This window comes from Ptychodera flava, chromosome 21, assembly GCF_041260155.1.
Source record: "Ptychodera flava strain L36383 chromosome 21, AS_Pfla_20210202, whole genome shotgun sequence".
NCBI lineage: Eukaryota > Metazoa > Hemichordata > Enteropneusta > Ptychoderidae > Ptychodera > Ptychodera flava.
In genome coordinates this window covers 25,976,513-26,002,682 of record NC_091948.1, presented here as the reverse complement: position 1 = coordinate 26,002,682, position 26,170 = coordinate 25,976,513, and the positions used below count along the sequence as shown (strand labels likewise).

General features: G+C 35.6%; 1 protein-coding gene across 4 annotated transcripts in view; it reads left to right on the top strand.

Moving 5' to 3' along the window:
• The window catches only part of LOC139121851 (G-protein coupled receptor 54-like), a 190,286-nt gene that overhangs the window by 86,573 nt on the left and 77,543 nt on the right, over positions 1-26,170 (top strand). Inside the window, exon 1 of one of the 4 annotated variants that reach the window (XM_070687076.1) lies at positions 16,793-16,874. The exons of the other annotated variants lie outside the window; for them this stretch is intronic. The gene's annotated coding sequence lies outside the window, so the exon portion shown is untranslated. Of the gene's footprint in view, positions 1-16,792; positions 16,875-26,170 lie in introns of those variants that run through there. 4 annotated transcript variants of the gene reach the window in all.

The window sequence follows — 26,170 nt, the reverse complement described above, 5'->3', positions numbered from 1 at the left end:
TACTGTGCCTTTAATTCAATAGTATTACCTATAAGCCTACGGATTGTATATTAAGTATGTAAAGCCTCGTTTCCAAGTATTGAATTTTGCATTTTGCATTTTACATTTCGCAATTTGCATTTTGCATTTTCTATTTTGAATTTTGCATTTTGCATTTTACATTTTGCATTTTGAATTTTGCGTTTTGCAATTTGCATTTTGCATTTTGAATTTTGCAATTTGCATTTTGCAGTGCAAAATGCAAAATTCAATACTTGGAAACGAGGACTTATATACTTAACCTTAGGCTTATATGTAATACAATTGAATTAATTATAAAGGCCCAGTAACTCTGACTGCTTTTAGTAGTTTTGTTCTGTGTATCAACATAACATTCACATTCTGACCCTATACTATCAAAACATGCCAAGCATTAGGTGTATTGCAAAAAGGCGCTTTGTGCTGTAATAGGGTATAAGCATAGTCTATTTTAACTTTTGTGGTCTATACTGAGACCAAAAACACAAGAAATACGATATTCGACTAGGCATGGCGTGTAAATACCCTCTTCATTACATGTTATAAACAAATAAACGAAATATCGAGCTGAACTATTTCGTATTATTTGGTTTTTGGAAAAGAGATGCAAATTGAATGTGCTGTTAAATTTATTTTCGAACTCTAGGCATTATTACTTTTCATGAATTTTGCTTCATTCATCATTAGAGTTGACGTTCAATTGTCGACCACTCACGATTTAACAGAAATTAGAAGAATGCAGGTAGTGTAAATTACTTGCTGTATAACATTACTTGTTCAAAGCTCCCTAAGCAGAACTTTTTGCCTGTTTTTTTTAGAAATTTTGTTTTGTGGTTTCCCTTCACTTTCTGCATTGAACTTCTAAAGTGCCATATAATGCCAAATATTTAGCATATCAACATAACCTATATGAGTATAATCTCCACTGTTATTGTTGAAAATTGTATTCAAGTCCGGATTAGAATACATTTGTAACAATAAACAATGATCACTATACACATACAAGCTGTATTGACAAAAAGGATACTCGAAATTTAAGCATGATAAAGGTTAGGGTCAGACACGGTAGTTGATATACAGAAACCGAGTACTGAAAAACGTGCCACAAGTTACAGCTTATGTCCCTTTAATAACAAACTCTATGAAACCTTAGTTCCCTGAATATAATTATAAATATTACAATATTATAAATGCACTACTGGGAAATACTCTTTAAATGTTCATAAGTATGTCAAAACTCACTCATCTAAAATTAATACACGTTCTAATGCTGATACAAATGCACTGGATAGAAACCATTGTAAAACTATCACTTTCCAACACCTTCTCTTTCATAGAATTGTCATTCTCTGGAACAATTTACCGGCGACAATTAGAACCACTGCTTCACTTTGTACATTTAGAGTAACATTGACGAAATGGTATTGGGATAAATTTTATAACTGTTTTGATCCAGACAACACTTGTACGTGGATTTCTCGTTGTCTGTGTAGCAGGTGTAGACCTATGTAGATTTTATTTGATTTGTTTTAGACTTTCTTCATTTTTTATCTCCTGTATGTTATTGTTGTTTGCTTTTTTCATTTGTACATATTTCATTTCATTAGGGTGACTGGCTTTGTATAGGTGGTTCGCACCTATCGTGTCCGCTGTGGATGAATATTATAAATAAAATAAAATAAAAAATAAAAAATATTAGGTTTACATATACAATATTAGGTCAACATTTCCTAATGTAAAAAACCCACTGTTTTTCTGTTATGGTTACGATGGCTTGTCGTATCCCTATCACTTGTATTCCGAGAAGACCGTATAATATTGACTAAAAGGAAATATTTTACCCAGTTTTGGCAACCCATAAAAAACCTGTCCGTTTGTTGTCATATCATCAGAAAATCAACCATGCTGCTGCAATTATGTGGTCGCCAGATTGATAGTTTTCACGGCCCAGATCACAAACAAATGCTTGAGATCAAAACTATGAAATGAGAAAGCAATCTTTGATGAAGAACTCAAAATAGTTATGAAAATCTAGCCCTCATAAACATCCGACCAAGATGGCGTCTGTCAAGCCTCGTTTCCAAGTATGGAATTTTGCATTTTGCATTTTGAATTTTGCATTTTGCATTTTGCATTTCGCATTTTGCATTTGAAGAACTCTCTCGCCCATCGTAGATGAGGCACATTTCAACAGTTCTTCTTATACAAAAGCGACCGAAGGCACAGGCTTGCACGAACGCAAAAATACCCTTTAATATACTAGCTTGTTAGACCTTTGCCCCGTATTGAAAACCGATGTTCCAAAGAAAACAACCGACTGTCCGCAACAAATCTTCCACGCATGCGTGTATTGCATTACTAACCATAGGAGCCGACAATCGAGACAATAACATATCCATTTTTGGCAAGTATTTGATAGTACTACCTATTTGCCGGTAAAAATAAATCTTGCTTAAAATGACATAAAAATGTCCCCGCTTTGAATGTAAAAGGTATGATAGCATGTGTTTCCCGACTTTTCTAATAGTTCATTCTTCATTCGTCTTCGATCTATCATCGAAAAGTATCATTTACGGAGAAAATTGATCGTTTTTACCATTATAATAGATTGGTGACATTTCATTCTGAATCAATTTACATTAGGGATTCTGGCTAGTGTGTTAATAGAGCCTCGTAACAATCCATACTTGAGGGTATAATCGAGTAATTAATTTCATTATTCCATTTTCAGTGACTTTCGCGCTTCCTTGCGACATGAAAATGAAGCTTTCGATATCACTAACGAGAGTAACAATTAACAAATCAGCTAGGAACTGGGGAACCTTGCTAATCTTCCGTAATTCAAAACATAAAAGATTGGTACCGTATCATTATCAAATCGGAGTCAGGCAATCTCGACGGTGGGCAAAACTGTGTGTAAAAATCTGTGTACAAATATGATCCACTAATTGCAAATATAACGTCATCGGGGCCGAGTACTTTTCATCCTCGAAACCAACATTTATGATCTAATTTCCGATCCGCCGCTGAATTCGGCAGTCACGGTCACGTTTATGATTAATTGACTTTCCTGCGTTTTCATTCCAAAGTAATCAATAAAGGCAGGACTAGAATTGACCTTTGCACTATTTATATACACGTCACTTCAATGTAATTGGTATTTACACAGTAATGCCTCTGACCGCCAATATAACGTTGAAACCATTTGTCTGTTTGACTAAATTACATATATTTACTTCCTATTTATAGTATGTTTACCTTAGTATATCACCTGTTTTTAGTATTTCGTACTGGTAAAGATTCGATGATCGAATCAATAAAGAAAGCGACTTCTCCAGATAGCTACACACACTTGATAACCTTTGCTTCTTTGACCCGGTCATAATAATGTTTCATGGAGTGCCCAATAAAAAGACTTGCTTCACGCAGTATGAAGTTTACACGACTATTCCTAGTTTGTTTCAGGTTCACCGTCGTATAAATAAAGGCTGAAGCACACAAACCTCTGAAAGCTTCGCAGGCCTTTCCGTTACCCACAGTTATGAGTGATTGAATGTGCGTGGGATCGCAACACCTTGCCAAGTTGTCGACGTTTTCAATTCTACCGCCGGGTGTCATTTGGAAATGCTTTTTTGACGACCTCAACAATCGATACCCTATGTTGGCGATATCGAGGGACCAAGCCGACAAACCACTTACTTAATTTTATAGTTTTCTGTTTTCGTGGCGTCGTGAAAGTTTGTAATACGAGAGAAAGAGGTTTTCAATTATTAAAGGCCGTATATTGGTTTTTCAAAGGCGTTGGCTGAATGTTTACACTGTCAAGTTAGCTACTTTTGAGAAACTAGAATATAAGTCGTGCAACATAAATCTTTTGAGTTAATAAAAAAAGTGAAATCTCAGATTTTAAATTTTAAAAGAAGTACATTCTTTCCCCCTTATCTCATTTGAATAAATTCTTCAGACGGATTTTAGATTGAAGCTCTGTAAGCTTTTTATGGCTAGCCAGAAAGTAAAACTGTACTGTCACCAAATATAACAAATTTAGCAAATCTGAGATCGGATTCGAACTCAATGTACGGCTTCAAGTCACCTGGAGAAGACATCACAGTCAAAATGGATCGGCTAAATTCGCCTTTATTCACGTATGTTAAATTTAGAAAGTACAGAAATTGCAGCTTCTAGGGAGTTTTGCATACTCCCAAAATTGATAACCTCTTGACAAATACCTTCTCTTTTAATGATTCAAGTCTGCATTGATATTACTGGAACACCAAGGAACTACTCGATGGTGTGTTGGTGACGTCTACAAGGAAGAAATTGTATGCTGTTATCTTTGAAGTCCTCCGCACAAACTTTCTTTTTATTCATACGATTGTATATGATTTGGATGCTTTCTGATAATCCCCATTAGCTTCACCAGACTGGCATGACGCCGGGAGAGCTTTGTAAATGACATCACTCGAATCCTGATAACCCCAGAAAATGTGGATCCTTCCCAAACTTGGCCCACTCGTGTCACTTCTCTGACCTCTGACGCAAATCTTTCAGACTCTTTCAGACAACTAGACACTTCCTCCAAGCGTCATATCCTAGACGTATCCCGACCCGCACTCTAAGTACATTCCGTTTCAGTATATCAGTAGACTGCTAATGCTGCATGAGAGGAGCTTCCTGATTTTTGTCAGTATTTCATTACGCTGGAACAACCAAAGTGCGTTGCCCTTTTTGCCAACAAGGTGTTTCCCTGACCATAAATTCTGCTGTCTCTTTTGAGCAGCAAAAGAGCTGTACTGATATGCTTTCAATATTTTGAATCCAGCGCTACATTTATTTGGCGGGGTATGGTTGTATTCGTCTGACTGAAAGGTGATCACATATCCTATCGAGTGCACGGCTCAGAGGGGTGCGGTCGCTGAAGGGAGAATTACTCGTCCGTGACGATGTCTCGTTCGCCCGGAATACAAACTAAAAGTAATTATATTTAGGGATAGTCGAATAGTGTCAGACATATTTTACCAGCTGTTCAGTAAAAACTGTTTTACAATATCACGACACCGTGACTGGATAAAGACCTAATTATGTATATAATCCCCTTAACACATACACGCTTATACTACGAATTAGTTTTGCATAAAATACTGTGAATTGTGCGTTCTTCACCTCAATGAATATAGGTGCCGACCACACTTTATATCATTAACATAACATATCAGTCGACAGGCGGCCGTATTGGTAGTGGTTATACCTTTCAAGGTATCAGAGCTGACTAACACAATATTTGACTAGTTGTATATGTGATGTCCTCTCTTTATTTTCCTATCTTGTCGCTAATTTGTAGTAAACATTTTGTTTCTTGGTGAGGGGGATATGACGGATAAGGCAAGAAAACATATCTTCATGTTAGTGCACTGTCGGATGCCCTTTGTACAGTTTTGTTTGCCGATTGCTCTTAGTGACTTTATCCACATTCATTAAAGAACTATTCGTCGCTCGCCATATGCAAACAATGCAATCAAAATCGAAACTGTCGGGAAAGGAAAAATTTTTGTAAGATATCTTTATCATCAGGGGTCGCATTTGCCACCTGACCTTAATATACACTATGCCGGACAGTAACCATGTGAAATATAGTTTGATTGGTACGATAATGGATAACAGTTGGTGTGCCATAAGTTTTATGAGTACAGCACACCAGGTTTTTGTTACGCGTATAAAATCTCGAAAAAACCTACAGGATGGCTGTTTTAATTTATTTCATTTTACATGAAAAGCTTTTAGCACCAAATTTCCCTTTTCAACAACGTCGATTTGACGGCATGATAGGCCTTTGCTGAGTCAGGCAATTGCTTATACGATATCGAAGAAGGACGTCTATATCGATGCTTCGATTTGACTTTTCATTGGGACTCCTATGGATATACTCCGAGATGACAACCGGGCTGAAAACCATAACCAATTCATCTAGAGAGATCAATCATTTCTTTAAGATAATCATCCTTTGGCACACCAACAGGCCTTTTCATGTCGTTCGAATCAGGTCTGAGATTAAAAACCTGACAGAAACACTTGAAAAGGGGTGCGTTATCTTTACTGTAGGAACAGTCGCCAAAGAATCAACGCAATTTAGGGCGGGAGAATGACTATAATGAATTCACAGATCGGAGAAGCCTTGACGTATAGCCAGTCGGCGTTGATGGATATCATTTACATGGAAATTAAATTGTATCTCAACTTATGCAAACATTTACGCAGAGTCATTACTCACTGATGGCGAAACTGTCAAGTTTGCGATTTACATCATTGCATTAACTAAGTTCTTTTGTTTGGTGGTTGAACCTAAAGAATAGCCGTGAAAACAGTCAGCGCTGCAAACATTTATCAGTCACCAAATATCCACCTAGGGCATATACCTGTACATAGCAAAATGGACATGTCGGCCATGTTTGCTCACTGGGATGTTATCTGTGTTATGTACGCTGCAACGATTTGACAGCAACATAACCCCACTCTGGCTTGAGGGAGCACGTTTTGGGTAACACAAAGGAGGAAAGCAATGTTCATCCGCTGTTAATACAGTTGATTAAATATATCCAAAAGCATATTTCATGCATGCAAATACATGGTTTTGCTTTGAAGTAAACAAACTTAAAGAAAGAGCAAAAATCGTCAGGTAATTATTCACTTTATAATTTTGCAGTTCTCTGACAGGAATGTTGAACATACCATGAGAACCTTCAGTATAGACAAGTATGGCGCTGAGAAAGATGCATGGCTAAGATCTAATTTGCATCTCAACATTACCTCTGTGACATCTTAAGGTCACGTTTGCTGACATTGGTTCTTAAAACTTAAAGAAGATAAATAATTACCAACCAAGCTTTTAAGTCGATGATGTACGTTTGTTGAAAAGAACAATCCGATATATTCAACTGATTACTTACTTGTCAATCATTTTATTTTATTTTGTAACTGCTTCAGTCAGATCAATAGTGGTTGTTTCCAGCGGTCCAGTAACTTGAACCCTTCTCGCTATGTGATTTTCTTCTCTCTCCGTTGCCCATGGTTTGTCTTGTTTTTGACAATGTCGTTACCATTAACAAATATCACAGCAGTCGTGAAGGGTCGTACTTTATTTACACGATGGTGCCTATTGGAACGTTTCAAAGAAGATGTTTATATCGGTAACAAGGCCGCTCGCACGTTGGTGTGTGATAGTTGTATTTTTGATGACCTTCAACGGATGTAAACAGTCCACACACTTTTTAGAGCATCAATGTGCTTTTTCAGTGCGGTCGTTACTGTAAGCGCACTCTACGACCAAATCCTTCTTTTTGTTTTGTGGATAAGAACAACACTATATATATACTTAAGTGTTCTCTTCCAAACTACAACATTGTCATCCAAATAGCGAAACTACTGATGAGAACGGCAATAAAATCTGCTTCTGTCCAGGTCTTTTTAGGTGCAATTTGTCTGAAAGGTCGTAATTTTAATTACACTTTTGAGTGATCTCGTGTCGCGAAAACGAAATGCATACACCGATATAATTTTTACGGTAAACCTGTATCGCCATTGTGATTGTTACAAGCTTGACCATATGCAGACCTTTGTGACATAGAGTAACTAAACGTTCGATCTGCGTAGGTATGTCGTTGCTGTTCTCGTCGTTATTCTCGGGCTAACTGTAAATGAAAAGGTTTGCAATTAACGGCATATTGTGTGGTATTGAACTAGAGCAGTTGGCGATTCATACTTGGCAACTCTTCACGACAACATTGATGAATATTCGCTTCTCATGGAATGATCACAAAAGGAGCTAGCCAAGGGAAGAATTTCCACCATGTCTATACTTTTGATGTGCCAAACATTTAGCAGCAGAGTTGTCCATATAGACGTTTACGTGACTGATGAATTTCTTCGCCAGAAGATATTACGCAGTATACCATGTCTTCTTATATTTCACCGGTAATCCTTCCGAAACGACCGTTGAAATTCACATCTCTTGACGTCATTCCAGGAGCAAACATGAGACGAACAATAGATCGAAGGGAACACAATCTGTTTTATCCCTTAAAACACCTGGGTGCATGTACTACAGTGTACGAGCGGGCAAAGGCATGGTCATTTGTCAGGAGTAGGGCCAAGATAGGATGACGTTCACTGCCGACCTGTCCGTCCGTCCGTCTATTTGTCTGCCTGTCTGTCTGTCTATCTGTCTGTCTGTCTGTCAGTATGTGTCTCTATGTACGTACGTACGAATGTATGTCTGTCTGTATGTATGTATGTATGTATGTATGTATGTATGTATGTATGTATGTATGTATGTATGTATGTGTGTGTATTTATCTATATAATATATATATATATATATATATATATATATATATATATATATATATATATATATATATATATATATATATATATATATATATATATATATATATATATATACCCGACCGGCAACTCCTCTGGTTTTTATGCTCTAGGGTAAGGGACTTAAGGGTTTTGTACTGTCCTGAAAATGATATGAAAAACACATATACCAAATATTCCTTCATGCCTCTCAGCCGATGTTTTCAATTCCACATAAAACGAGGTAGACACATCTAAAAATAAAGTCATTTATGTAGCGCGTAGGCCTGCATTATTGATGCCAAATTAAGCATCGTTAACCGCGGTGCCGCTGATGCTAATTAGGCACAAATATTCGTCCATCAGACCACTTCTAATGAATATCTACGTTTTTTAACTCTTTGGGTAGGCCTTTCTTTAATATTCTGCGTTGCTCCAAGCTACCATGCTGTACGCCACCCAGAGGAAGAAAGAACTCAAAGGTTTCATTAACACAAACTATAGATTGGTTGATACGTACAGCAGTGTACTTTTTCTGTGGTAGAAATGTGGCGGAAGCAATGCAATGCTAGCAGCGATTCTAGCAACATATGAAGAGAAGATTTATACGTCATTCTTCTGTACAGCCATTTCCTTACTGTGGTACTTCCTATGTCGCCACCGACAATTTGGAAAAGGTGATATTTCGCACGATTCCCTTCCGGCAAGGAATATGTTTCTTATCTACCCATTGATAACTCCTTTCGTTCATGTAGTTGGCCCTAAACCATGCATGTTCGATGTCTGAAGACAAACATATATAAGGATCATATATCTTCCTTCGAACATCGCTGTATAGAGCCCAAGACTATTTTCTAAATGTTGCAGAATTTCCCATACCTAATGCCACTGTGTAAATGGCATTTGCGTTAACTGTTTTATTTCTGGAATGTTATATCTAATTACCCTGTCGTAATTGGATAAATATCATAAAAGTGCACCTTTAATACGCTTTCTGATAAATATTGTCTGCAGTATTCTCCAAAGAGATGGAGTCTATTTACTTTGCAAGTAAGTAAACTGCTACGAATAATTGTTCTGTGTAAAAGAAATACATCCAAGCGTTCTTCAAGATTAATTTGGATGAAACATTATTAATTTGATTATTTGTGACAGAGAACAAGCTTGACTCTGTAGACTCCTTCTATTGACTCAACAGTTCGACCACAACGACCGGAAGATCTATTTTATCTATCAACATAATACAATGATCAGATCATATTCTACCCCTTAATGTGCACTTTTAAGTTTTAGTTTTCTGAATCACTCACAGCCTTAATGTCGTTCATCGTTATCATATTTGCGACCTCGTTTTAAACGACGAATAAATGTGCAAAACCAGAGATATTTTTGCAAGTTGTGATGTTTTGCATTGGGTTGAAATATACATTTAAAACTTTTTCTTACCACAACAGACTGACTCTACAGCTACTGAGTCTGTTTTCACTGTCAAAGAAATGTTACACTTTCTTTTAGGTCCTTATCAACGTCTTTGAATAAACAACGGGTATTCATGTAGACTCGTATTAGTGTGTGGAAAACTGAGAAGAGGGACACTACATGTACATTATTTTAACATAAATGGTCCATAATTTCAGCAGAGTTAGACTTGGCCTTGTCGTTTCAGACTCTTGATTGTAATTCAAAGCACTACGGGGGCATCACCATTCGGTCAATGCTCGACAATAGGTAGTATGGCGCTCCAATGGGGAAGCAGGATGTGTCGACGCTGTTCGAAACAAGTGACATCACGTATTTGATGCCCAGCTGAAGGCCCAAGTATTTTTGTTCCGGAGTGTGGCTGCGTATCTTTGACAATGTCTGTTCTGGTTGTGTCGGAGTACATATGTAATGCTGTAGTTGGATGCCGTGTAATGGATTTAAAAAACACAGACAGCTACGGAAAGTCAACAACTTCAGTACCGATATTTAAGATTCAAGGCAATCGCACACTTAGCGTGCTTCCTGCTTACGTGTGCATAATCAACATAGAACGACAGCTGGGTACCCATAATAACCGACTACACAGGTTCTACTGCGCCTTACTTAAGTTAGTTTATATTTCTGCATAAAAACCTACATTGTAAGCAAGCAAATACTTGAACCACTAAAATGCAAATCCTATGTTACGGTTGCGATGTTTGTCAATTGACTCTTGGTAATGGTGTCCTCGTTCAATGCAAACTTCGAAAAGAAACGAAACCTGTGGTACAAAACTATTACTTCAGATGTTTTATATTAGTCCGGCAGCCAAATCCACTTTTTGTCCCGAACCTTGCGTTAGGGTCTTAAGTTTTTTTTAAACCGGATTTTGCTAGTCAAGATAACCAAAGTGAAAAAAATAGTTACTGGATCTCCGTCAGTATTGAGCAATTTTAGATAATTAGCATAAACAAAATGGCCGCCAAATTATCACAAATTACCATTGGAAGCAGTAGAAGTAGGCTTTATATTGTTAAAGTCTGCTAGTAAAAGCACATTTCTATTAGTGCTTCAACTAAAAAAGGTTAGTAATCATAGATGAATAAATTTAAATACTAATTTGCATAATTTAACACAAATTTATCACAAATTACCATTGGAAGCAGTAGAAGTAGGCTTTATATTGTTAAAGTCTGCTAGTAAAAGCACATTTCTATTAGTGCTTCAACTAAAAAAAGGTTAGTAATCATAGATGAATAAATTTAAATACTAATTTGCATAAATTAACACAAATTTATCACAAATTACCATTGGAAGCAGTAGAAGTAGGCTTTATATTGTTAAAGTCTGCTAGTTAAAGCACATTTCTATTAGTGCTTCAACTAAAAAAAAGGTTAGTAATCATAGATGAATAAATTTAAATACTCATTTTTAAATACTCATTTGCATAAATTAACACATAAACCAAACTTTATAGGAAAGCTTGAACTGTACCAAAGTAGATTATAAACAATGCTACAATGAATGCTAAATGAATTGGTGCGGAAAAGGGGAAGGCAGTTCCACACACCATACTTCTTTTGCGGATATTCAGTGTTTTTCTATGTTACTCGTAATATGTTTATATTTTCGTCTTCTATAATTTTGGACACAGTGTTGGGACACTATGGCGAAGCAAAAAGTTTACAACTAGGTAAAAGTAGGCTCCGTGTTTCATACAGCTCTCTCAACATTATACACGTGCCCGAACACAAATATAACCGGTCTAATAACTGGCAAACGAAAATACCACAACAGTCTTACAAGGAATACAATCTCTAATAGAAAGAGACCAAATACAACAAGCAAAGAAGCTCCTCGGACGTTTCGAAGAAGAAGTCAAATAACAACTTACACATAAACTCAAAATATAAGTTGTTACGTACAAAAACTACTTCCCCAGACCAAACCAAAGGGCTCTTTTTCAGGGCCACCAAATTTTTCAGCCAAAGAACAACCATTGAAATACGATGGCCAGGCCGCCATCATATTCAAAATACACACAGAGAAAATTTAACAGATTGAGGATCTTCTCTGATAATGGAAGCAAAAGAAAAGAATTAATTAAAGAAACAAACAAAAATAAGACGCAAACAGGCGTACCAAATACAAATCCCTGAGAACACTTAATGTATTAAAATATCTCTCGGAATATAAACAGCACGATTGGAACTAATTTGGGATAATTGGATTTTCATATTTTGCGAATTTCTGAAAAATGTACATGTTCGGTGCCATATAGCTGAATGTTGTAGTATCGCAAATTACTCATAAACAAGTGTGTAATATAAAAGAAAAACGGATTAGATTACATTTGAAGATTCAATCGACATTACGTCACCATCCAATTATCCCAAATTAGTTCCAATTGTGATAACTCCTGAAATAACATTGAATAGAAGCTTAAAATTTATTCCTGGAAAATTCCGAAATTAATTTCAATACAACCAAATCTAAACTAATATCGGCAGAAAAAATGCCATTAAAACACTATCAAATTGAACCATAACATTACCATAAAACCATTCGATAAAGACAGGGGAAATGGAATAGAAATATCAAATTAAACAGATTACGTGAAGGAAGTCACAGACTTTTAAGCCAAAAGAGATTACGATACAAAAGCGCGTGTAAATGACAGCGACAACACAACCAGAAAACTACACGGACATGTACTAAAATAAACAAATAGACAAATGATACGTTCAAATACCATGATCCCTTGAATACACATAATATTCACACCAACGCAGTATCCACTCCAAAAATTCAAAAAAGTCACCAGCATCAGCAAAATTCATTTGTCGTCATGGTCCAAATTATTTATGGCTGCTCTAGCCCAACACACAAAATATCGGAATACATAAGATAGACTATTTCTTAAAGCTGATTGTACAAAACCAGCCAATGTACATTAAAGACGCATCGGACTTTACCAACAAACTAAGCAAGATAACAATACAAATAATGCATTACTAGTCACTCTGGATGTAATCTCGATGTACACAAATACTCCACAAACTGAAGCAAGCTGTCACAAACGCACTTGATTTAGTTTCAACTATCAATTACAGCTGTAAAATATAAAGAAAAGATCGAAGTTTCCACTAAAGAATGACTAAAAATATTTCTGCAACATAACACGGTTGAATTTAACAGAAACGTCTATCAACAGATTTGTGGCTGTAGCCTGGGTTCACCAGTTTCGCCGGAAATCGCTGATACAACATTCTACAACCTTGAAACTGAGGACATTAAACTACACAAAAGCAGACTTTCCTTTTGGAAACGATTCAGAGATGATGTTTTCATGATCTATACGGGAACAGAAACTGAGCTGAATGTGAATTTATGGCTAACATCAAGAAGTTACACTGAACTTTCAAATTTACAATATAGTATTCTCCTCAAAGTGTCATTAATGATTTACAAAGTCAACGATACAATAAAGGGAGAATTCTCGACACAAAAACTCACACCAAAATAACTGACCATTTCAATATCTAGCCAGAAACTCGTGCGACCCAAAAAGGTATTTTTACTGGTTTAATTAAGGTAAATTGCTGAGATATGCCCGTGTAACAACATATAATAATAACCAAGACTTTGACAAGAAAGTTGAATTTTCAACAAAAAACAAAAACAAAACAAAAACAAGGTTATAAGACCACGTAAATCGCACAATCAGAAAAAGGAAGTTGGACACACAAAGTGCCAATCGTACCTCAAACTAGGGAAAATCAATAATAACAAAACTAATATACATACGCAACCAAATACAGTTCACAAATTAGAACAATCGATATAATAGCACTAACGATGAAATGGAAAATAATTAAAAGCGATGAACGTCTTCAGCTTTTGTTCCATGAAAAACCAATAATAGCATACAAGAGAAACAAAACTTAAAAGATGAATTACCTGTAGTAAGAGCCAAAATCAACGCAAAGGATCAACGAAAAAGAGAAAAAAAACCCGAATGAACACATAAGTAAAGAACAAGAGAGTTCAACAACATCCAAAGGAAAACAGGCCATACACAGACAATACAAAAATACAATCTCACACTGGATGGGATTCAGATCCAAATATATCAGTAATAGTTTCGTTACTAAATGAACAAATGTAATTCTGGAGGTCATACACGAACAAAATAAGGATAACAAAATTAAGAGACTGAAGAAGAACTCACATTTCAGAGTTTCGAAATGCACGTTAAAATGGATCACAAATGATTTTTGACACCACAGACCGAACGACGAATCGTCATAGTACATCAAAAAATAATTAACCCCCCCCCCCAAAAAAAAAATACACATGTTAAGAGTAACATACGAAAAAATTGAACATCCTTAAATATAGTATGGTGTGTTGAGCCGCCTTCCCCTTTTTACCTTTAGAGAACCCGAGTAACTTTGGAAATATCTTCTATAAGTTATTGTACTCCAAACCCATAGTCTTTTTCTGATACACAAAGTGTGGCTAATCATAGATTCAATGTGATGTCAGCAGATTCCATGTCAACCTCGAAAGTAGTGTAAATCACAACGTTTTCTTCTTAAATGTACATCAAATGCATTGATAGTCGAGCTAGGAAAAAGTTCCCACCTTACTTAATCATTGTTTCGGTTAGAAAATCACAACTCAGATTGGTTTTAGCCAAGGCATAACGATCACTAACTTACTTAGAAACATAACGGAGTCTCTTGGGAGAGTGAAACACACTTACCAGAACACTGTCCGCATCAGTATATATCTTTTTACCAGTAAACAGACAAGTACTCGACAATGGGAGAAGGCTAAACTAGTCGGTTGCTTATATGTCTGATTATCAACATAAAATTTGCAACAGAAAAAGAAGTTTATGTACGTGCAACTATTAAAACTGATGTAAAAGCTACTGTGTTAAAATAACTGCACAAAGTACAGTAAATGATAATAATGTAGAGTAAGGCTTAACAACGAATTGTTTACAGCTGGCCGCCATCTTGAAATTATGCAAATTAGCATGTCATTCAAATAATATATGCTAACATTTATGTTCAAGTTTGCCGTTAGCAACTGCTTGGTGATTAAACGAGAAAAACAAAGTTACAGTATGTATAAAGCAATTTGAGTCTTCTTTCTCATACAAAGTGCAATAAGCTGGCGGCCATTTTGATTATGCTAATTTCTCAAATTGCTCAATGCTGACATAAGGCCAGTAGTTATTCTTCTTTTTTGTTGTGGTCTTGGCAAACGAAATCAACCAAGAAAAATCTTAAGACCACAAAGCAAGGTTTACCCCACTGGCAGCTGGCTGCCGGACATATTTACAGCTAGCCGCCATCTTGAAATTATGCAAATTAGCATGTCGTTCAAATAATATATGCAAATATTTATGTTCCAGTTTTCCGTCAGCAACTGCTTGGTGATTAAACGAGAAAAACAAAGTTACAACATGTATAAAGCCATTTGAGTCTTCTTTCTCATACAAAGTGCAATAAGCTGGCGGCCATTTTGATTATGCTAATTTTCTCAAATTGCTCAATGCTGACAGAGGGCCAGTAATTAAATTCTTTTTTTTGGTGGTCTTGACAAACGAAATCCACCAAGAAAAAAACTTAAGACCACAAAGCAAGGTTTATCCCACTGGCTGCCGGACTATATTGTTCCTACGCAGTGCTCTGAAATGAAATCTTGTGACGTTGTTGCTCAGTCACCAATATGTACTTTACTATGAAGAAGGTGTGTTTTTGATGGTGAAGTTGATCTTTTAGTAGCTTAGCTTTCTTGTATGCTTTTTTGTTTTTGTTTTTTGACGAATTTTTCAACTAGTGTAGTCATGCTGACTTAATAAGCCACCAAGTTCAAACAACTTTGATGCAAATAATGTTAAGAATGGCTTGTGACTGCAGAAACGGATATTTGATGGATTTATCAGATATGCATTCCACTTGATATCTCAATTTCGAATTTATAATATCAAAAACTATTCTTTTTTGCGCACGATGAGACATTTATATTAATAACTGGGCTAGGATGCCATATGTTTAGTGATGTTGCGTTCCATGACGAGAAGACGAGAAGTATACATCATATACCATGGTCAATGCTTTGGAAAGCGGCCAAGGAAATCGACAACGATGGTTTAAGTGCCTGTACATTTGTTATAGGACACTGCTATATGTTGATAGTGAAATGGTCTATGCTGTAAAATGGAAGATTGACTCACTTCCGTGTTCAAGTAATCTCTACATTAGCGTTCACAAGATAGGTTACTTGCGTGCACTATGGCAATTTCTATGGACAGTTGTGTGAAGAGCGCGAGCCCTTGAGTGTTTTATGCGTGGCTGATGAGTGCAAGATAACGGACGCCACGGTGACATACAGTGAATCTTTCCAGTAGCCTCTTGTTGCTGTGACCTTTTTTTCTTTATTTCCATAACCTCAGTTCGCATCGTAGTTGAAGGGCTGAGATGTACAACGCAGGAAGAGCGAATTAATTAGTTAGCATTCTCCGCACATTTATTGTCGTTGCTGCTATCGACAATTGAAGTCAAATTGTAGATTATCATACAAGCTTTCGCTGTAAATAGAACAAATATGTAAGATTCAAAACATAGTCTGGGACGGATTACCAGTAGATTTATAATCCAGAACAGAGCGATCCGTCATAACATATTGCGGATAGTATAATTTTCAAAGGTCAGAGGTACCTTGACATAGCTGTCTGAATTTCATCAAATATATCTTACTCTGTCGATTTCAACCTTGGTGCCTCTGCAGAGCATCTGCTTCAGTTAGGGACAATACCTTTGTTGTGTATAAAGGCCGACTCTGCGTATTATTAATTACAACGGCAATAATGTAATTAAATGTTACTTGCCGCTATTGTGTCATTGTTGGCTACTTTCCCATTTGCGCATGCTCCAAGCCGAGACCCATTTTGTCAAGCTTTCGAAGCATATAACACCTGGGTGGTCAGAATCGAATGCAGTAGAATGTCTGGATGACAGGTAAGTGTATGTTTGTAGGTTTGAGCAAGTCATAGTCCTGTCGTCATGGGATATTGTAGGATTTGCGCTGTAAAGCTTGCGATGTCTTGCATGTAAATACGGCAATACATGTCTCGCAAAGGCAGTAGAAGCAAAGCGATTCGTGTCTCAGAACACAACAGGTTGCCCTCTGCTGAAAGGCGAACTTAAAATATGAGATTTATTGGATTTCAAGTCCACGTTTACCAAGTAAACAGTTTGCGGTCTCATAGACAGAATGTGAATTAATGGCGCAAATGTCACTAAATTAGCAAATTATTCAGTAAGATAATACCATTTGTTTTCTCACACAGCTGTCCATTTCGCGACGCAAAGCTCGCTCTCCCCGGTAATTACCCTTCTCGTAGCGTCTTATTTGAACATGATTACTGTCTACGCACGGCGAATCTTACGTTTACCAGGCGTATACGACTGTATGTCTTCTCGTCCACTGTTAGTTGCCTTCTTGTCTGACGCCATCTTGTATCTCAGTATGAAAATCCGCACCGATTAGCTAAAGAAGGAGACAGTACTATCTGGGTGGTCGATGTTAATGTTTAAATTGTCGCAACAATCGCGATTCGAACGTACTACACGTTGCCGAAGATGACATATAATCTATTCATTTCGTCAAAAACACACGTCAATGTAATCTTGAATCATATTCTCAAAACTGGCTATCGACGCGGTCTTTAACAAGAAATGGCCAATAATAATAAAAAGATCAGCACATCATTGCATACAGACACAGTGTTTTCAAAACAAACCCATTATGCGGATAGTCTTAGCATATTGAAGAAAGCAAATCTAATTACCGTCATTTCTATCTCATTTAATTTATCAATACTGTCCAGATATGACTTTGTAATACACATTTTTGTCTAATATAAACATTGCTACATATCAAAGTCATTAATCGGATCGCTCAACTTCTAAATAATTCCTTACCGACTTTGCTAGTGCAATATTTTTTAATTCTTATAATAATTCCGGTTGCTTGAGATGTCAACCTTGTGATATGTACCCTATTAAATTTAATGTCTGTCTCTCTGTCTCTGTCTCTCTCTCTCTCTCTCTCTCAGATGCACAATACCTTAGGTATTGACCCAAAAAAATAAGTCTCTTCCATTATCATGACAACGCTTATACTTATGCTCACGATAAAAGTAGTAATGTTAAACAATAGTGATGGTGCATATTAATTAAATAGAAGATTATACAATAATCATAATAAGTTTTATCTTGATAATGATAATCAGTATTTTGAATTTTCTCGAAACTTTCAGCATAGGGACGTTTTACGCCAAAACTTACAAGATTGGTCTCAGTTTTCATTCCCCAGTTTTCATATTAAAAGTATCAATTTCCCCTACTTCTCTTTGAAAATAACTTGGATTACTAGGAAAATGTCACAATATTTTGTTTTTATTTAAGGGGGGGCGCAATCAATATATCATATTCATTACAATTCATTCATATCTTTTCATGTCATATCTTTTCATGCCGAGCGTTTTAATTGGAACTGAAAATATTAGTTATACCCAAATCACGTTCAAAACAAGTTTGACTGCTTCGAAAATTTCACTATAGGGGTGTCTTTGCATGAGTCAACAAATTTGATATCTAGTACTATGCCACATGTATCGTGACAACCATTTTTGAGCTAAAATATTAGGTTTTTCTCAAATGCCATTGAACACAGCGTGAATCGCTATGAAAATTGAAATTTATTGTTGCAATAAGCAAAATTGATATCTGTTCTAATGTCACATGTTTTCATGACGGCCATTTATGGTCTGAAAATATCAGTTTTTCAAATATCTTACGTTGACTTTGCTATCACTGTTACTTTACTCATACTTTCGCCACAACTCAGGAAAAGTTACGACAATTTTCTCTTCATCTATTTCAATGGCAATCATTTTGTAAATAAGATCATTGGGTATTTTTATGTCCCCTAAAGGAACTGTTACCGCTTTGAAAATTTCAGTATCTAATCTTCTGAACTTGCGTATTTTGAATTTTTGGCTTCTCATAATTTTCCAACCAATCTGTAGTTCTTCAAATTGGTGAATTTTATTAAACATGCCCCATCAATGTCAATAGAATCGTTGCGACCTAAAATACCCATACACAATGCATGTTGCATAATATTGACTGTTTCCAGGTAGCGCAAGCACAGTGCATTCTGCGAGTGCGTCTGCGTATTTACTGTTTGACGGTTTCAAGGAACCCCATTAGACAATTGCCAGAAAGCGGCTTGTGTGCAGGCTATCAAAATTCTTCCAAGATGTTGATATGTTCCTGAGCTAACACCCTGAAGAAAATTGAAGAAACAAAAACGGTTGCTTCTTGGCCCATTGACGTCCTAGTTATAAATGTAAGACGTATAATAATAACTAAAGCTAATTACAAATAAAGGACTTGACAGCATGCAATCGGACATTAACGCTGCTCATCGCCCTTCACCTTGCGTTCTGTCTACATATCTGGCGGAGCAATTTCAGACGCCCATACTGGAGAGATTTAGTAACTGGATGACCCAATAAATATGTTTATAGACTTATGCGAAATTGAAGTGAGTTTCTTGAAAGCTATGATGATGGTAAAAATTAAGAATGAATTATAAGTACTATTTGGCTTTGTTTTGAAGTGCAGAGTTGTCCTGATGACATATAAACGCCCATGTCTTAATACGTCTATCTGCAATGATGCATCTGTCTGCAAAACAGTGCCCTTCTGTAACACTCGATGGCATCACCTCGTCATAGTATGATAGTGAAAGATGTTTATTTATTGTGCGAACGTGTTGCATCATAATAAAACTATTTTTACGGTATCGTTCTGTCTTTCAATGAAAAATGAACATAAATGATCTCCATGACTGCGGTGCATCATTTGGCAGTATTGTGAATACTCTCTGGTCATTCAATAGGATATAGATTAGTTTGTCTGTTTTATGAACAATGGAATGGAAAATGGCACCTCTGAACTGCAAAATGTCCGTTGACCGCCTTTCCGTGAACTTTTTAAAGATTTACCATGATTTGAAAGACATCGTTTCACCACATTCAATCCTACAGCTTGCACCGAAGTTGCCTTTCTCTCAAAATATTTGACTATTATGTGCATTTTTCTATTTTTAGTATTATTTGCATTTTTCTATAATTCTTTAACTCTCTAAGCTTAAATATTACTAATAACTATATTCACATAATAACAATAACTGTAATGATATGATATGATATGATATGATACGATACGATACGATACGAAATGATATGATATGATATGATACGATATGATATGATTTGATATGATATGATATGATATGATATGATACGATACGATACGATATGATATGATATGATATAATATGATATGATATGATATGATATGATATGATATAATATGATATGATATGATATGATACGATACGATACGATACGATACGATACGATATGATATGATACGATACGATATGATATGATATGATATGATATGATATGATATGATATGATATGATATGATATGATATGATATGATACGATACGATACGATACGATACGATATGATATGATATGATATGATATGATATGATATGATATGATATGATATGATATGATATGATATGATATGATATGATATGATATGATATGATATGATACGATACGATACGATATGATATGATATGATATGATATGATACGATATGATATGATATGATATGATATGATATAATATGATATGATATGATAATATTATTGATATGATATAGTATTACATTGAATTTGACTTTGATTGGTCAGAAGAGTCGACCATCCACCAGTATCTTTTTGTTAAAAGTTTCCTTATTTAAATATCCTCGAATTTCTGCATTTTGCTTACTGAGTAACAAAAGTCAGTGAATTTAATGCTGTTTTCAAAATATTGAAATTAAAGCTAAGAATAACGTAAATGTATCTTTTTTAATGCACTGTCTCGATCGATATACAATGAACGGAAAACAAGTCATTTCCTTGGCGTACTTTGTGAGTAGCTTGTTATTAAACATTAACGAAATCGTTAGATTGAAAAGAGCTGTTACGGTTGTCGGTAATTTTACCTTGTAATTTAATCACATAATACGTGACAAAGTCCTAAAAGAAAGTTACCAAAACCCAGTTAATTAATGTCGTACAAAATGTTTTCACGCGGTCCCTTGCTAGACCTTTGCCACGATGTAAACCTTGCACCGTGCTATATAGGCTCTCTTAGACATATTTTATTTCAAATAATCAATTTTCGATGTGCGTTCATTAAAAACACTTATCTTCCACATGCCTTCGGACGGCCTATATATATAGGCAAAGTAAAAGTGAATACAAAATTAATCAATATGCCACGTTTATGAATTGGCGTTTCTTATTTATGAGGATAAAATTAATTATTATCGAAAAATGGCAGTATCGTCTAAATTTGCGCGTGAAATTGGGCAGTATCGTCTAAATTTGCACGTGAAATTGTGCAATAAATGATGAATATGACTAAAATAGGTAATTTAGACGAGATTTTAAAAACGGTATTCGAGAAACCGTAAGATTTCTTACATAATTGTCAACTCACATTCGACTTAAAATAACATCCGGTGTATTTTGAGATAAACCAGGACGCAACTCACACGTACAAGGTACATCTCGGATTATCGAGGAGAACAATCGCTATCGCGGATGACTTATGAAATTCATCAAGGGTGACGCCCATTTTTCTGCATAAAAGATATGACGTGTTAAAAGTGATACACATGGAGGGAAGATATTTTCTATGAATATTAGCAGACATGTTGAATTGCAAGGTTCATAGGTCTACATGTATACACAAAACCTTTCGGTTTACGTTGTTGTGTCTGAGAGAGGGCAACCCTGCTGTTATAATGTGTTATTTTTCTCCTGAGTTGTTGCCGATTTTTGAAACAAGTTGAGAATATTTACAAAAAAGTGTCTAATATACATCACTAATACAACACCATCTAGCACAAAGTCACAGTCAAATCCACGCCTGCCTTAGCTGTGAAATGGCTGGTCGTCTTATGGTTCAATTTTAATGACATAATTTAGAGATGTACGAACGCATATCGCCGCACGCAAAGGCAAAAGTTTCACAAACCTATAAAAACATGCAAACATAACATTACATGGTTTATTATATTTGTATTCAGCATATCACCAATACAAATATGGGTATGTATATGGATGTGTTCTCGGTAAGTAAAAAGGCATAATTTAAACAATAACATATGCTTTATATCGTATTATATTGGTTTGTTTATTTATCATTCACTTATTTATTTGTCAATTAAAACCTGACTGCTAAAACAGTTATGAAACATTCAATACTAATCGCATAATTTTGTTAGAAATATTGCTTGCACCTTTTTGCACTTTGACATCTTGCAGCCCTGTTTGGACTTGAAGATTGCACTGCTTATAAGATATGTACAGTGTTATTACGAGTTTGAAATTCCTAAATCATGTAGCCTGCAGCACAGCCTCATTCCCATTTCCACTTCCACAGTAGACTCTGTTTTTATCCGCGACTCGTTAAACTTTACCAAAACATGCCCTATTAGTACAAACAATAAGGCGAGATTCGAAGGTTGCCATGACGACTCGTAGGTTCACTGTCTGCCTCAAGGTAACCTCGTCTGTTGTTGCGCATCGTAACACAGTATTATTGCTAAACAGTACCTAACTCACACTGTGACACAATCTTAACTGGTTAAATTAACCTTTACATGTATTATCGCAAAGACATACAAGGTAAGTGAAATACTTCACGTACGGCCCATTAAGGTTGAATTTGTCTGAAAACCTTGCTCGCTTGTCCTTTTACGATATTCTCTTTGCACACTGCTCGATGCAGAGCGTTATAATTGATAATTATTTTCGATAGTATTGATTACATGCAATTAACATGTTGTCTAAATGTATTGAAAAGCAATAGATGTATACATGGTGTGTACATATATATATATATATATATATATATATATATGTATATATATATATATAGACATATGTACACATATCAAGTAAATAGAGACACATGAATAAAATACTGTTTCTGCATACATACACATACACTCATATATATATATATATATATATATATATATATATATATATATATGTGTGTGTGTGTGTGTGTGTGCGTGCGTGCGTTTGTGTGTGCGTACTGCATCGTGTAACTTAAAATATATTATATATTTATGTCATTTGTACTGATCGCCCTTTGCTTCAAACTCCGCTCTACACTCGTAATATATGTATACACTCCATTTTGCATTCTATACAGTAGTGCAAATATGTGTGTACAGTTTCAGCGAGATGTCGGAAGAAATTAAAAACTTCGCACACTGATTTTAACACCAAAATTAACGATGCAAGTAACAACGTATTAAAACTGTGGCCCTTCTTTCATCAGATTCGAGAAACACTATCAAGGTTACATAAGTGTTGTGAAGCTCGAGTGCATCTTTGTTGTTTAAGACTTGGTCTGACTTGCAGGAGATAGCATAGGATAAGGACTGCTTTTTCAGTAATAGTAAGGGATTACTTGTTGATATAGGGAACGAAATTGCCCTTTTATCAGAATAAATCAACAGCTTGAGAGGATAAACGCTCCGATCAATGGCCATTCATTTAAAACCAGAGATTTATCGTGCATAACACTAATTATGGCCTGGCAGTATCTACTCTTCTCCCGGTCGGGTCCGCCATTTTCTCGACTTGCACGATTTAACTGAAAATGTTTTGTCCGTGAGTCAAAACGTAATAAGGAATCAGAAAAGTGTTATGATTGAACTATGTGTAAACGGAACTCCCAGCAGATAAGCCTATGGTGTAACTTCATTTACTTGGAAGGTTTCCAAAAACAAAATTTCAAATTCCGAATCATATATTGCTGCACACAAAAATCCACGGCAATTTTAGCCGTCTATCGAATCAAGCCAATGAAAGAATGAACCACAAGGCAAGTTTAAGTCGATGCATTGTCCCGAAGTGAATCCATGAACAATAATATAAATTTGAGAGTCATTTTGGCCAATGTGTATGCTAGCCTCGCACAGAGAGACCCAATGACAGGCATATGAGCTGTTTGTGTTTCTCTTTATCGGTGTAATATGTGTGCGTTCATAACCAGATTCTTGTTAGGATCGTTGATGATTCAAAGAGCTCTTAGCAAAATTCGGAATGTGCTTATATTCATGGCAGGATCTTGATATCATCAATTTTTCATCGGCAAAGTTTGCGTAATAAATATATCCTGCATAATTGATGAATCCTAAATACCCAGACAGTGGCTTGAAAATTAATAAATCTCTGCAGAGATACTGATTACGCAAAGGTTACATGTATAGTGTCACGATATAAGATAGCTGCAAGTCGTACGCTCATTACCAAAATAATGCCAAAATTTTAAAATTGAAAAAACGTTTGTAATTAGTTCGCACATTTCGATATCTGCTAAGCCTGATATTGAACACTATACATATGGAATGAGCTAAAAATTTGTTTACGATTTTGACACATGTAATTAGTCACAAAATATAACATATGTTGTACAATTAATTACTCATTAGCGTTAGTCATACAATACAACATGTGTGGAACAACTATTAAATTTTGTACTAAATGGATTTATTCCTGTTAGTTCTTTATCTCATGAAGTATAGATCAAAGTGAAAGTTTTTCGTAGAAAATATGTTTAGACTAAATTTTAATACATCTGTTCCCAAAACCCGACCTAGGCTAGAAAAAACGTCGACCCCAGAGTTTTTGTTGTTTTTGTTTGTTTTGTTTTTTTTGGGGGGGGGTTCTTTTTTGGATTTAAAAACATTGAGTGCATTACCTTATTAATTTTACGGTCTTTTATGGCTGTAAGCCAACAAAAGAAACAATGAAAAATTCTTCCTCCGATCTACATACGCTAATTTTATGAGTCATGTTACCGGAATCACACGTATTTTTATTATTTGACCTGTAGACGCAAAATATGATGATATGTTTACGGACATGATTACATGATATTAGGTAATTCTGAAATTGTATTAATGCAAGTCTAAATTGATGAGGACTAATATGTCCATTGATTACAGAATGATGATGCAATATTCTTTCATTATCATTGGGATACTGAGGTGTTAATTTTTCGTACTATGTAAATAGTGTTATTGCTGTTAATTTACATCCGCGTATATGCTTTGAAGTTCTGCCTTGATATTGTCAAAGGTTAATTTGAGGTTTTAACATGTTGATGGTAATCTTCAATAATTCACGTCTTTCAATTTTGCAGCGGAATACACTAGCGTTTTAATTAAAGGATATGAAATCCCAAAAATCATTATTACATTATTATTAAAGCAATAATTGATATATTAAAATTAATGAAACTACTTGTCTAAACCGAACCATTCAGGAACTGAAAAAAATTGTCCAGCTTTGAGAGGTGTTCGGTTTATAGAGGTTCTTTTAACATAGACTTCTATTGGAATAGGACTGGGAAAAGGGTTCAGTTTAGACAGGTTTCCAGTTTAGACAGGGTTGGCTTTAGGCAAGTTTCACTGTATATGAAAATATGAAATACAACTTAGTTGAAAATATAAAATCCATTATCTAATCTTCAAAAATTTCGTGTCACGATTTAGAACAGAAAGCAATGCTCTAACTAACGGTTCCTAATGTGTGAAACCCGAAATCAGCAAAGGTAAGTTAAAATAGGATTAGAACTAATCAGTGTACAAATCAAATGGTCGCAGAGCTGCAGAATCAATCTTTTAATTATATCCTAAATGTATACATGTCTGCAACACGGAGTGTCCATCTTAAACGTCTGAACCTTGAAAACTAACATCGAACCTAATTTGACACGCATGACGTCATCAGCAGGATTTCGTGTAATTGACACAGCTGCAAAAAGAAAAAGAGCAATATTTAAGCAATTTCATCTGTGAATTGGTTTGTTCCAATATTTGTTTCCTTCATTCGATAAATCTTGCAATTTAACTGATACTCGTTAATATATTAAGTTTGTCCAGGGTAATTACGCGTTCGACAATTGCAGATCCTCAGCTATACAGGCACAGCACGGCAAACTAGCAAGGCTCTGTTTAACCAAATATGACGCTTTATCATCTTTACAGAGCCCGGAAACTGATTTCAAATGCTATTTATACAAAGGCAAAGACACACATAAACACCGGGTTAGACACACAGACAGACACACAGACACTCACTCACA